At 38.4% G+C, this 9979-nt stretch overlaps 1 non-coding gene across 1 annotated transcript; it reads left to right on the forward strand.

The window, feature by feature from the left end:
• Window positions 1-1304: 1304 nt before the first annotated feature.
• On the forward strand, window positions 1305-1410 carry LOC121974054. Its single transcript, XR_006109925.1, has one exon. It is a non-coding gene; the product is annotated as a small nucleolar RNA R71 (small nucleolar RNA).
• The last annotated feature ends 8569 nt before the right edge of the window (window positions 1411-9979 follow it).

Consider the following 9979-nt stretch of genomic DNA (forward strand, 5'->3'; position numbering starts at 1 on the left):
GGCTAACACTCGCCCCCAAATCACAGAAAGCTTTTTCAAAAAATTCTTTTCCTATGTTGCAAGGAATATAAAAGCTCCCTGGGTCCTTCAGTTTTGGAGAAGTGTTCTTCTCAAAAATAGCACTACATTCCTCACTAAGCGCAATGGTCTCGACCTCTCCTCTTCTTCTCTTGTTTGACATGAGATCCTTCAGGAATTTGGCAAATCTAGGCATTTGCAGAATAGCATCGATAAGAGGTACCTCTACACAAATTTCCTTAACTTTTTCTAGAAACTTGCCAAATTCTTCATCTTTCTTGAGCATTGTAAGTCTTTGAGGAAAAGGGACAGCTTTGCTATGATGGTTCAGTGGAAGAGTTTCTTCAACCTCAATGGTACTCTCCTCATTAGCTTGAATCTGATTTGATATAGGAGGAGAGAGCTCTTCTTCTTTTTGTATCCCTTTTGAAGCAGTCACTTGGGGGTCTCCCAAGGTCCGTCCGCTCCTAAGCTCAATCCTATTGCAATGCTCCATAGGATTCACATCAGGTTTTCCTAGAAGTTGTCCTGGTGCTCTGGATGATGAGGAAGCTAGTTGGGCAAATTGACTATCCTGGATCTTTTGATGCTTTTCAGAATTATCCATTCTCTGGATGAGCTTTGCTATATCTTGCTTCATTTCATTCTGACTTGAGATAATTTCTTCAAGCATCTTTTCAACATTTGACTTTGGTAAGCCTTGAGAAGATAGATGTTGAAAATTTTGTTGTCCAGCTTGAAAATTTGGTCTTGCCCCCATAGATGGTCCTTGATCTTGATTGTTTCTATAAGAAAAATTTGGATGACTCTTCCATCCAGGGTTATAAGTATTTGAGTATGGGTTGTTCTGCCTTTGATTGTAACTCATGATTGCATCACATTGTTCAAGTTGATTGATTTGTGCAGTGATAACTCCCAATGGACATGAGTCATTTGAATGCTCTGAACTCCCACATACTTCACAAGATGTACTAATAGCATTGACCATATTAGCACTAGTCCCCATATTCTCAAATTTCTTTGTAAGAGCATCTAATTTTGCAGACAAAAGAGTGACTGCATCTACATCAAACTTCCCTGATGCTTTAATTGTTGGGTTTACAGAGGAATAGCCTCCACTTCTTTCATTTGCCCATTGATGATGATTTTGTGCTACACTTTCAATGATTTCTTCGGCTTCATCTAAGCTTTTGTTCATAAGTGCCCCTCCAGCAGCTGAATCAAGGGACACTTTGGTATGATAATTGATACCATTATAAAAAGTATGCAACACTAACCATCTTTCCAACCCATGATGTGGGCATTGTCTGAGCATACTATTATATCTATCTCATGCTTCAAAAAGAGATTCTGAGTCAGTTTGCTTGAAGCTTGCAATTAAATTCCTCATATGAGCTGTTTTGCTTGGTGGATAGAACTTATCAAGAAACTGTTGCTCACACTGCTCCCAAGTGGTGATGCTATTAGGGGCCAAAGAATTCAGCCATTGCTTTGCCCTATCTCTTAGAGAAAACCCAAATAACAATAATCTAACTGCATCTGAAGGAACTCCATTCATTTTCATGGTACCACATATTTCATAAAAGACCTCTAAGTGTTGATTAGGGTCCTCATGAGGTCCTCCACCGAATTGGTTCTGCTACACCATAGATATGATTGCGGGTTTGATCTCAAAGTTATTAGCTTCCACTGAAGGTCTTGAAATACTAGATCGAAAACCTCTCGCATAGGGTGCTGCATAATCCTTAAGTGGTCTATTCGCCATGTTCAAATGTTCCTGTTCTTCAATTTGCCTTTGCAGAATTCTTCTTTTATGGAAAGTTCTATCAATCTCAGGGTCAAAAGGAAAGAATTCCCCTGCAAAGTTAGATCTTCGCATACACAAGAACAGGATAGCAGATGGCAATTCGACACAAAAAGAAAAATAGAAGGATCAAAAATGCAGAATTGAATTTGTACAAAAAGAATTAACAAGAAGTGAAAGTTATACAAGAAAGTAAAAACAGAAATCTACTGATTAGTTACAACTATGCAATATGAAAGGAAAACAAATGTTATGTTTAGTCTAACTCAATTGATAATTCCTAATGTTATAGCCAACGGCGCCAAAAACTTGTTACGCTCCGCAAGTGTACGGAAATGTCGCAAGTAATATAAAAGATTATCGTATCCACAGGGACTGGAATAAGCACTAGAAATGTCTCAATGCGAATTAGCTAAACAACAATCCAATCGTTTCAAAAGCAAAGTAAAGGTAAACAAATCTAATCTTAAAGATCAACAAACAAGAGTCTAGTGTTTTGGGTTGTGATAAAGGGAGATTCTAGGAGTTTCGGTTTCTTTGTAAGATTTCTTGAATGTAAATGGTTCACCAATTCTTATCCCTCAATTGCCAAACATGTAGAAAGTTGCCGGTTCTCTCTTGCAATAGACAACCAGCTAAGGACTGAGAAATGTATCTAAATAGGATTAATTAGACATGAACCTACGTTGTCCTTACACAGAAGCGCACCTATTACTATGCCTTCCTCGGATATCAACATAGAAGCCCACAACCTATTAATCTATTAAGATACAAGAAACTAATCACAAGATCCATCCTACTCTCTTGAATATTCCCATTTCCTCTTCAAGATTATCTCTCAAACGTCCTTACAAGGGCTGTCACGTGGATCCCACGGATGATCGAGTGAGAGTTTATCTTTACAAAGTCCACAAGAAATCCAAACAATCAATCAAGAATGAGAATTAAGCACAAATCACCATTAATCATTCAAGATCTAATTGATACAAGCAAGACAATGTCATTGAAACAAGAAAATGGCAAATCCATAAGAGATTACATCAATCCACCATACAAATACTCCCTTAATCCTAGAATACAAGATCTACTCCATGAATCGAGGAAGAAAACCCGAAGAAATAGAGATTACAAGCATTTCTTAAATCCCCAATCCAAGAAATCAAGAAGAGGGGGAAAGAGAAAACTTATCTACGAAGAAGCCTCGTCTTCGGATCCAATCCTCGCTCCGGAGTCGAAATCGTCGAGATCTCCCTTAGAATCGCCCAGAAATCCTCCCAAGAATGGGAGGAAACCACCAAATCTTGCCTTCTCCCAAAGGGGGAGAGATCCCCTTTCAATTCATGAAGAAGGGTTTAAATAGAGGAGGAATCGGGCGCCACACGGCCCTGACACGGCCGTGTGAGATTCACACGCCATGTCCGCCCCTCTCTACCAGCACACTGCAGTGACTCCACACGCCGAACCCTCTACTCTGAATGCTACACGGCCAGTGGTGCACACTGCACCGCTTGGTCTCGAAATCTCACACTGCTGTAGATCCACACGCCATGTAAGGCTTCGCCTGGTTGGCTTCAAATCTTGACACGGTCATGCGAGGTTCACACGGCCATGTCATCTTCCTCTTCTGTTGGTGCCAAACTCCACATACCAGTGCAGGGCCGTGTGAGGTACACGACCCGGTGCTTTCTCCCTTTGTTTCCTCCAATGCATGCCCAAAGATGTAGATTCTTCACCAAATCGACTCCTGCGTACAGAAAATGCACAAAAAGCAGATCTCCGAACCAAAAGAGTAAATATGCTAAAAGGAAAGCTGGAAGTATAAAGATGCATAGATCAAGCATGCTCAAAATATGTAAATGTGCGTAAAAACATGCATAAAAGAGTATATAATCTACGCACATCAATCAAGATCAAGAGGAAGAGGACTCTGATGTTGAGAGATTCTCAACTTTCGAAGAAGAAGTCCAAGAAGCTTCATCTTCAAAGGAATGCAACGAAAAGGGCAAAGAGGGGAGCATACTCTTTGTTCCATGTACAAGATGAAGATGATGAAGCCTCCACCTCTAGGATTGAGGGGGAGCGATCTTCGTTGACACCAGATCAAGAAGAAAAAGAAGCCTCCACATCCGGGTCAAGAGGAGAAGAGGATGAAGAAGCTTCCACCTCCACAAGTCAAGTCAAATCTATTGAAGGAGCATCATTGTCGGATCAAGAGAAAGCCTCTACCTCCAGATCAAAAGGAGAATATGCCATCCCTACATGTGAAGGTATAAATATTTCAATTAAAAATAAAAATCACATTATATGTTTTGAGTGTAGGGAGAATGGGCACTACAAGAGTAAGTGCCCTAAATTGGCCAAGAAGAAGGGGCAAGTGGCATCAAAGGGCAAGGAGAAGCCTAAGAAGACCACCCCCACAACAAAGAAGAGCAAGGAGCACATTGTGTGCTTCTTGTGTCATCAAAAAGGACATTATCGGAGCCAATGTCCAAAGGGGAAGAAAGCGGTCAAAGTCAAGGGGGGAAGCACAAGTCAAGGGGGAGATTTCAAGGCAAAACCCAATGTATCATTTATTGAACATATTCCCTTGACTAATGGTAAAAAACATGTTAGTTCAAGGTTATATCATTTTAATGCTATTTACCATAAAAATAGAAGGCACGATAGACTTAATGAAAATCATGTAGCTCTTCATGCTAAAACTGCCTCATATAAGGTTAGGAAGGTAGATAACCACTTAGGCAATAATTCTAAGGACCATAGCTATAAGCCTAAAAATAAAAATGCTCAAGGACAAAATGAAAAATAAAATCTAGGGATTTATTTTGAGGTCAAAGCTTGATAATATGGAAAAGACTTTAAAGAGAATTGAGAATTTTCTTAAGTGCCAAAATGAGCAAAACCTAGGCCTAGGAGTACAAAAGTCATCCAATGGCCGTAGATGTTTGGGATATAAACCTAAGGCTAAGAAGTATGTAACTTCTTACCATAGGGTTCCATATAACTATGAGACCAACTCTAGGTCTAGGAGTCAAGTCAAGGGTACAAGGGAAGTTATCCCTAGGAGTATCTTTGCAACAATAAATGTGACTAAGACTTCTAAGGAGTTTAACAAAGTCACTAAGAAGGTCACAAGGGAAGCAATCCCTATAATTGACCTAGAAAAAGTGACCAATGCTTCTAAGAAGCCTAACAAGGTCACTAGGAAGGTATCTAGGGAAATTATCCCTAGTGAGTACGTAGAGCATCCAAGGAGCACAAATAGATTTTGGGTTCCTAGGAGCATTTTCTCTACCCCTTAGATGGGTTAGAGAGTGTCAACTCAAATTGGAAGGGTAGTTAACCCAACTTTGATAAAGTTGACACTTGGAGGACCAACTTTGATAAATTGTGTCAATTGGGAAAAGCATAAGAAATACCTAGTTGAGACTTGGGTATTTTCTTAGGACAGTAAGGGTCAATCTAGGCCTTAATTTAAATTTATTCACTATTTATAAGAGTAAAGTGTGCCCAATCTTGAGGAATTATGCTTAATTTAAATTGACACAATTTAATCATGGGACAAAGAAATGCCAAGTTGGGTTTTGGCATTTTCTAGAGAAAGTGAGGGCAATCTAGGATGTAATTTTTAATTAGCTAAGGTATAAGGATACTTAGGTAGGTAATCTAGGTATATTTTATTTATGCTAACTTGCCATGATTATTTGCTCATCATATGCCATGACATCATGTTTTGCATTCAAGCTTTATTATGAAAAATATAAAAATGTCATATCATGTCATACATACATCATGTAGTTATAGTTTTTTTTTTACAATCATTTATATTGATGTATGCCATCACACTTCATGCATTAATTTTAATCTCTTACAATTAAGGATAATGACATTTACTAGCAAGTAACATCTTAGGTGGATGCTCATAATCCCAAATTGCCTAGGTAGATATGCATGGTCCCTAGTTTAGGGCAAAAATAAACTTTATATCTCATAAAGACCTATAAGGTGGCTTGTATGTGTTTTAGTACATATTAAACACAAGTGATATGTTAGGATGACGAACAAAACTCAAGATGTTGACTTAGTGCATTCCTTTGAGTTTTAGGTTCATCAAAACACATAGTTATGTGTGTTCCAATCATTGGGAAAGCTAATGTACAAGTTATGTGCATTGATCCCAAAGAACATTGTTGGCTATTGGTTTTGAAAATCATTTTAAAATACTTTTGGAAAACCTTAATGAAGCATATCTTTTGATAGTAATCATCATTTAAAAGTTAGATACAAACTAGAAGAAAACATTGAAATTTTTATAAGTTTTCAAGTTTACGTCAATCTTTGAAAATATGAAGTATTTTCATAGAAAACTATTTTTCAATGATAGTATATACCCTAAATAATGTCTATACCAATTTTCATGATTTTTAGATTTTTGTAGAATATTTAGGGAGTTTCTGAAATTGACTGAAATAGAATTTCAGAAACTCAGTGCTCCAATCGATCAACCGATCGATTGGAGTGCCTCAATCGATCGGGTGATCGATTGAGAGGGGTTTTCTCGTGAGCAGAAGCTCGCTGGATCGAGCCTTTGATCGATTCAAACACCCTGACTCGATCCATGGATCGATTGAGCAGGGTTCAATCGATAGGGAACCAACCTCAATCGATTAGGAATGCTGATTTTGGCTAGGAAACCTTAATTTCAGCATTTTAAATCATTTTTAGTCTAAGTAGCCATTTCTCACCCCTTGAAATGCATTTGTATACACTTAGGGGGAGTTTTCATGATGAAAATTGTTAGTTAGAGCCCTAGAGCCAATCATTTGATGATTGTTGTATGGACTCATTATATCATATTCTTGTATATTAATAAAGATATTTGTTTTGGTTATTATACTTACTTGTATTGGCGCCAAATAACTAAGTATAATAGCGTCCTTGAGTAGAAGGTTCTTACCTATATAAATCGATTAGTTAAATCGATAGTGAGATGATATAGGGAACACTACTCTTAATCATTCCTAGTCGAGTATTAACATTCAGGGACAATGTTAATGCATTAAGACTAGCATGTAGGTCAACTCGATGACTTGATCTCACAAGTCATGGATATAGAGATATCAAGTTGACACATGGGTATGCATTGGAGAATGTATACTGAATGACCCGCCATGAGAAAATATCATGGATCGTTATATGAGTGTCATATACTTTCTCATGTGGCTATTAGTATGACTATTGGTCCTTGGACCTGAAGTCACCATGGTTCCCTACATAAGGAGTTATGTACTTTGGCTTCGTCAAACGTTACCCGTAACTGGGTGGACTATAAAGGCGATTACTGAGTTTGTAACAAATTATGCAGAGGGATGTGAGTGATGTAGATGGGATCTATCCCTCCTATATGACGGGAGTGACATCGATAATCTTGATATAGTGAGACCACTAAGTGCATGACCATGCCCAAATGAGTCAATATGAGATGTTGAGCTCATTTGATCGAGTGAGTCTACTTGGAGTTCAAGATTTAGATTGATTAGAGTATGACACGGTCTATGCCTCACATTGATCAATCTAGATATCTAAGATAGAAGGACAATGTCACATATTGTGAGGAGTCACAATTAGTAGTCACAAGGTGATGTTGGATCTCAACATTCTTGTAACTTGGGTAGTAATGAAGTGTTGCTAGATACCGCTCATTACTTATGCTTCTAAATGAGTTTAAGAGCATTGGCAACGTTACAAGAACCTATAGGGTCACACACAAAGGACAATTAGATGAAGATTAGGTTCATATGATGAACCAAGAGGATTAGATTCATGTGATGAATCAAATTGGATTAAGAGTAATCCAAATTGGGCTAATTAAGTTGGACTCAAGTTGATTCATGTGTTCAATGAGTCTAATTTAGATTATGACTCATTGAATCAATTTAATTAAATGAATTAGATTCATTATATTAAGTTGGCTTGAATCAAATGGTTGGATTAGATCAACCATGGGAGAGAATTGGTCAAGTTTGACTTGACTTGAGAGGAAGTTGAAGAGTCAAGTTTGACTTAACTATTTGCCACCTCATTTGTGAGTAGGCATTAGGAGGACTAATGATGATGTGCCACATCATCAAGGCTAGCACATGTGTGTGCCACCTCATGGAGGTTACAAATCTCCTCTTTAATGGCCTCCACATTAAATGTGAAGGGAGTTACAAGCCACTAATGTGGCCGGGCACTTATTGAGGTGAGGATGAAGTTTTCATTCAAGAGAATTCATTCTTTCTTCCTCCTTGCTAGATCTCATCTTCTTGCTCTCCCTCTCCTCCTCCTTGGCCGAACCATCTAAGGTGCTAGCACACCTTTGTTTGGTCTTCTCCACCTAGTTTGTTCGTGTGGATACTTCTAGAGGATCGTACACTTGACGATCTCGAGATCCGGCGAACCGTTGGAAGAGCGGGATTGCGAAGGGCATCGCATCGAGGGTAAATTCCTTCTCCTTGTAGATCTAGTTTAGAACTAGCGAAAGAAACTCATACTCGTAATGTTTTTCAAAAATTTTATCTTCGCACCGGATCCCGGTGGCTTGGGGTTCGGGGTTTCCGCGACGCGAAAAAGCGGTTTTTGCGGCTCGAAATTCCCAACAGTGGTATCAGAACCACGTGTGAAGCGAGTACAAGTTTTAATTTGTATTTTTATGAAAATTACAGATTTGTAACATTTTGTAAATTCATGATTTTTATAGTTTTAATGGGTATTTTTCTCGTAGAAGCGAAGCACAATTGTTTATACACTTGTAGGCTTCGACTATCAAGAAAATCTTTCCGAAATGGCAAGGTTTAGCCCCAAATCATTTTGGGACAGCGGCCTAAGGCGCTGTAGGATCACTTAGGAACAACTTGTGATGGTTATATCGTGAGTAGGGGTACTTCCCCTAACCTCGCAAGGGGCTTTGTTCCGCGATTGCGCCCGAAAATGCTAAACGGGACCGCTGAGAATTTTTATTCATAAAAATTATAAAAATTGTAGAAAAAATTACAGAAAATTATGGAAATTATATAATTTTGAATTATGTATTATTTTTGTGATGGTCATGGCCCAAAGACCCAATTTGATTGGGCTGATTGTGTTGTAATTCATAATATGGCCTGCATGTCATTTTCTGTGTTATGTGTGCTGTATTTGATACGCGACCTGCGTGTCGTACCTTTCTCTTTATTTATTCTTGTTGTAAATTAGTTTAGACTAGAATGTAACTCGAGTTTCACCATTGTAATGTACAAAATTGGAGCGATGGAAGGTCCAATCGAGACGGAGTTACGAGGAGGGCGCTAGCAACACAAGGTGGTCAAAGGGAGGAGCTTGAGAAGCTGTTGACCTTAGGTTGACCACCCGATCTTCTCATTAGCTTGAGAAGATCGTAGTAGGGCCATGACTAATCACAAAATATTTAATTAATTGCTTGTGTGTGTATGTGATGCATGCTAGTAATATAGTAATTAATTAGCGCCTTAACGATTAGATTAGATCTAAATCGTGTACAAGATGCACCCTATCGATTAGATTAGATCCCAATCGCGTTAACTCAAATGCCTACCATGCCGTGATACCTATCACTACCTTGATCACATGTGTTGTTGAATCTGCCAAAGCAAAGTAACACATATTATCTTGGTAGGGTACGGAGAGACAATCTTGGTCTCGTCTATCAACGCATGGGTGAGTACAACTCAATTAGATTGAGTAACTAGTTGACTCGGTTGGATCGAGTACAACTATAGGCATTCTTCCAACTGTTGGAAAGATAAGACATAAATCACATTTATATTAATTCTTGAGCGTATTAGCCAAAGCTAACTCAAGTATTAATATAATTGCGGATAATGATCCTATAAACAAGAGTTGCATAGAGATGTAATTGGTAATCATTACCTACCGATCATACTAAGTCTTGGGCGATTTAGCCAAAGCTAACTCAAGGCATAGTATGATGTGGATCTTGTCCCACTTGAATTATAGAATTTAGTGGGAGCATCATTTAGTTAAAGGCCTAATTAAATGATTAAAAAGAATATGATATTTACTTTCTGCTTTCAATTCTGTTGTAGATTACCATGACGTCGAATACGAACTCTTTCTCCCTGCGTTCTGTCCTTGAGA

Source organism: Zingiber officinale, chromosome 4A (assembly GCF_018446385.1).
Source record: "Zingiber officinale cultivar Zhangliang chromosome 4A, Zo_v1.1, whole genome shotgun sequence".
NCBI classification, from domain to species: domain Eukaryota; kingdom Viridiplantae; phylum Streptophyta; class Magnoliopsida; order Zingiberales; family Zingiberaceae; genus Zingiber; species Zingiber officinale.